The sequence below is a fragment of the Trichomycterus rosablanca genome, chromosome 12 (assembly GCF_030014385.1).
Source record: "Trichomycterus rosablanca isolate fTriRos1 chromosome 12, fTriRos1.hap1, whole genome shotgun sequence".
NCBI classification, from domain to species: domain Eukaryota; kingdom Metazoa; phylum Chordata; class Actinopteri; order Siluriformes; family Trichomycteridae; genus Trichomycterus; species Trichomycterus rosablanca.
Window position 1 is genome coordinate 20,681,291 of NC_085999.1, and position 5,524 is coordinate 20,686,814.

Consider the following 5,524-nt stretch of genomic DNA (forward strand, 5'->3'; position numbering starts at 1 on the left):
GCATGTGTGGCGGCGCCCTGGTGAGAAGTACCAAGACAACTGTATCTTGCCTACAGTCAAGCATGGTGGTGGTAGCATCATGGTCTTGGGCTGCATGAGTGTTGCTGGCACTGGGGAGCTGCAGTTCATTGAGGGAAACATGAATTCCAACATGTACTGTGACATTCTGAAACAGAGCATGATCCCCTCCCTTCGAAAACAGGATAGCGACCCCAAACACAACCTCCAAGATGACAACTGCCTTGCTGAGGAAGCTGAAGGTAAAGGTGATGGACTAAACCCAATTGAGCACCTGTGGCGCATCCTTAAGTGGAAGGTGGAGGAGTTCAAGGTGTCTAACATCCACCAGCTCCGTGATGTCATCATGGAGGAGTGGAAGAGGATTCCAGTAGCAACCTGTGCAGCTCTGGTGAATTCCATGCCCAGGAGGGTTAAGGCAGTGCTAGATAATAATGGTGGTCACACAAAATATTGACACTTTGGGCACAATTTGGACATGTTCACTGTGGGGTGTACTCACTTATGTTGCCAGCCATTTAGACATTAATGGCTGTGTGTTGAGTTATTTTCAGAAGACAGTAAATCTACACTGCTATACAAGTTGTACACTGACTACTCTAAGTTATATCAAAGTTTTATTTCTATAGTGTTGTCCCATGAAAAGATATAATAAAATATTTGCAGAAATGTGAGGGGTGTACTCACTTTTGTGATACACTGTATATATATATATATATATATATATATATATATATATATATATTCATCTACAGTGCATAATACCATTAAACAATTTAAGGAATCTGGAGGAATTTTATTGTGTAAAGGGCAAAAGTGCAGGCCGAAGCTGAACACCTGTGATCTCTAATCCCTCAGACAGCACTGCATCCATAGCTGATATAATCACATGAGCATGGATTACTTTGTGAAGCACTACAATATTAAGTTTCACAAATGCCACCTAAATCTTTACTTTGCAAAAAAGAAGCCTTATGTTAACCATGTCTAGAAGCAGAGTCAAGTTCTCTTGGCTCAGTGGTGACTGGGATGGCCATCACACAGGGAAAATATGTATTGTGGTCAAATGAATAAGTATTCCAGGACTTTCTTGGAAGGAATGGACAGCTTTTGCTCTGGACCAAAAAAGAAAAGGACCATCCAGACAGTTCAGCAACAAGTCCAAAAGCCAGGGTCAGTGTCCTTGGCAAAGGTGATATGTAACAACAAAGTTATTAAATACCTTTGACTTTTGTTAATATTATTTTAGAATATTAAATAGTTGTGCTAGGAAATAACCCAGCAGTATTCTAAAGAGCAAATGGATGACAGTTTGTGATGGTCACTTATTTAGTCCAGTTTAGTGAACAACGAGCCTTGCTGCAGCAACTCAAAAGCAGACTTCATGAGAAGCAGGGGTAATGGTTGGTCTGCACAGGGATGCAAGGATCCATCATTTCTTTCTGCAAAGAAAAAAAACCTGCCCCAGCTGGTGAGGTCAAAAGCCAGATAAAACCAGGAGCCAGGGCCTTCATTAGCCTTTTGCTCTGGTACTAATTAGAATAACAACCTTTCCTGGATGGTGTGATGTCTGGAAGGAAGTTAATGGCACAGTCAGAGGGGCAGTGTGCAGGGAGGAGTTGGGCCTTGCATTAGCATTTGCAGTCCTTCAATAAATCTTATAAGACCTTCTTTCCTTCACCTCACCCATCGCCATCAACTCCTCAACATCTTGTATTGTCTCACAGCTTTCAAGATTCCACAGGTTACATCCCCCCCTTAAGAAACCCATACTAGACACCATAAACATACACTATAGACAACAACATATGCAACAATTTCACTCCTCTCTTTTCTGTCCAAAATTCTTGAATGGGCTGTCTACAATCTATTTTCTTCATGCACAGTGACCTCCAATATCATTATTATGGCTTAAATGCAGCACACTACAGAAATAGCCCTTGTGCTTGTCAAGCTGAGAAGCTTCATGCAACAAAAGCAGTCTGCAAATCTTAATTTGCAGCCTTTGATACAGTAAATCAGCGCTTCCCAACCTTTTTCTGTGCGGCCCGGTAATAAATGACCCACGGACCAGTGGTTGGGGACCTCTGCAGTAAATGGCAGCATTTTCTTGTCCACCCTCTAGAACCTTGAAATAACTGCATCAGCATGGAAGTAGAGGGCTTCCAGGTGCCATGGATTGGATCTTTTAACTGGTGTCCCACATAGCTCTGTACTTGGTCCTCTTCTGTTTTTCATTTAAACCTGCTTTCTTGGTAAGGGTATATCCTATCATCACCTCTGTTACCATGCCTATGCAGATGATACTTTATTCATTTGTCAGTCTCTCCTATAGACACACAAGTCTCAGCCTGTCTGGCAGATATTGCATTATAGGTGTCAGCTAATCACCTCAAACTTAATCCCAGAAAAACTGAGCTCATTTATATTCCTGAAGATTTGTCCTAAGACCTAGTCATTTCTCTCAATCAGATTTCAGATCTCTGAGATCAAACCATCTGATAATGTACAAAACCTCTGTGTTGAGCTGGACAGCCAGCTGTCCTTCTCTGCTACTGTAGCTAACATTACAAGATCATGTCCGTTCCTCCTCTACAACATTAAGACCCTTCCTCTATATGAAACCATTTCACTCAGATTCTTTCTGTGTGGAGTCACTTGTCATCTTGTGGCCAGGCTACTGCAACTCCTAGCAGGTGCTCCCATGTTCATGATTAAACCTCTGCAACTGATTCAAAATGCAGACCCGCTTGGTTTTCAATCAACCCAAACACTGGCACATCACCCCACTGCTGTGTTCTTTTCACTGACTTACTGTATCTACTGTAGTTTAAAACAATGTTGCTTGTCTACAAAGCCAAAGTCAGCTCCTATCTACCTTTGAGAAGTCATAAAACCATATTCTGTTCCATGCAACCTTAAAACCACAAGTCTAGCTCATGTTGATCCACCACTCAGAATGTAGGGAAGAAAGGCATCAAGTACTCTTAGTACCCAGGTGGTGAAAAAAACTTCCCCTGTCTGTTTGAACATCTGAGTCTTTTGCCATGTTCAAAGGCTGATTAAAAAACCTACCTTTTTCCTAAGCACTTAAAGTGAAACTTACATGCACTTAATAAGCTTTTACACTATTTATTTAAAAACCTACCTGTACTTTGGTTCTAACAAGGTTTGAGCAGATTTCTGTTCTTAGACCGTTGTCTACTTGTACTAGAGTAAGAAAATGTTTACTGAGGACACATTTCTGTAATTTTATCTGAATAAAAGTGTGTGCTAAAATGCAAAAATGTTAATGTAACATGGCCAGGTAACACCAACTCATCTTCGAGTTCCTCTCACAACCCTTCCTTCAGGATGTCTATGAATGTCTCTGCATTCAATCTATTTTAGGCCACTAGGGTGCAGAATTCAATCACAGAGCCACCACCATGCCGAGCCTAGAGAAGGCACAAAGCTGCTTTTTTTTCCCGAGCAGGGTGATTAAATGTCTGCCATAATCAGTGGTAAAGTGTCTCAAGAATGCACTAAGGTCTTGGCTTCACTTTTTTTCCCTATTTTATTTATGCATTTTCTCCCATTTTCTTCCAATTTCGCGTAGTCAGTTTGTCTTCCGCTGCTGGGGGATCCCTGATTGCACTCTGCACAGGCACCTCTTTAGCTGCCAATCAGGGTCCTTACACAGTGTTTGAAGACCCCACCCACCCTAGCAGAACCGTGTCTGTTGCAGGCACTGCCAATTATGCCCATTAGATGGCGCCCAGCCGACCGGTGGCAACGCCGAGTTTCGGACCGAGGAGTTCAGAATCTCTGTGCTGGTGTGCTAGCAGAATATCCCACTGTGCCACCTGGGCGTCCTTGACTTCAATTTTGACTGTAGGGGAAATGCAAGGGCTGGAGCTAAAAAGCTAGTGAGAACTGTAGAAAAAACCTTAACACTGTTCCCCAACATACAATTCTGGAGCTGGCAGATGAAGCTCACACACGCGTGGCATAGGGGGTCCTCAACCATTACTGGTTTTAGATTTAGCACTATGATTTTGTACCAGGATCTGTAAATGGTTCAGGATCTACTTGAGAACCTGGCACAAAATGGCCCCTCAATGGCTAGTTTGACTCTATATAACTCTGCTGGGTGTATGGCTGACTGAGTCTTTCTGTAATGGGTGATGAGGGAAGATGGTTCACTAACTCACTGACTCACAACCGCTACTCGGTTCACACTGATGCTTCTCTTACCCTGACTTATAAATTGACTAACAGGAATTGGCTCACTGATATGTTTGACATTTAGTTTAACTTTACTTAGGATATAAAGACCTCTCTAAGGAGATAAATAAAGTAAACGCAACACTGGCGGTCTGCCTTACCGGCTGTGTCAAGCACCAAGCAATGACTCAGTGCTGAGCCAAGTTGACTGCCAAAGTGTCTGCAGCACACTAGTGCTAATGAGTGTAAGAGCCGCTAAAACATGTAGTTCTACTACTTGTCCTGCACACCCCTCAGCAGGTGGAAGATAGTGCTGCAGGGAAAAAACGTAGTGACTTGTTCATTAGAATCATGTTTACTGTTGATGAAGTACATTTTTTATCGTAATTGATGCCCGCACACACAAGTCAGCAGGATAACTGAATCATCCCAGACACCTCTATCCAGGTCAAATTTTGATTTGAAAATGTATTTGGCTTCCGTTCTGAATTTATTATTATTATTTCATATTTGTGACACATATGTTTCAGACCATGAACCTACAATTTAATAGACAATGGTAACCCAAGTAAATACAAAATGTTTTTAAAATAAAGATTTCATTGGCTGAAGTGAAAATGTTGTTCAGCCCTACCTGGTCCAATGTAAAACAGTAATTGTCCCCTTGGCTATGAAACAAACCAGTTAAGCAAATTCAATTGACACTTGGGTTTAGTTTCAATAGCCACACCCAGGCATAATTACTGACAGACCTGTTGAATCTAAACATCCGTTAAATAGAACCTGTCTGGCTATGTGAAGCAGACTACAAGGTCATAAAAAGCAGCACATGTTGCCACGTTCTAAAAAGATTTAAATACAGATGCGAAACAAAGTCACTGAAATCTGCCAGTCTAGAAAGGGTTACAAAGCCATTGCTAAGGCTCCGGGGAGTCCAGGAAATTAAAGTAAGATGAAACATTTGTGAACCTTCCCAGGAGTTACTGGTCTACCAAAATTTCACCAAGAATGCATTGACGACTCATCTAGAGGGTCACAAAAGAACCCAGACAAACATCTAAAGAACCACAGGTACAAACCATTGCTAACTAAAAGAGCACAGAGGTTCATCTCACATTTGCCAAAAATATCTAGATTACTCTCAAGACTTTTGGTATAATATTCTGTGGCCTGGTGAGTCAAAGGTGGAACTTTTCGGAAAATATGGGTCCTGTTACATCTGGGATAAAGCTAACACTGCATTCCACCATATGAACATAATACCAGCAGTCAAACGTGGTTGTTATATTGAGATGGTCTG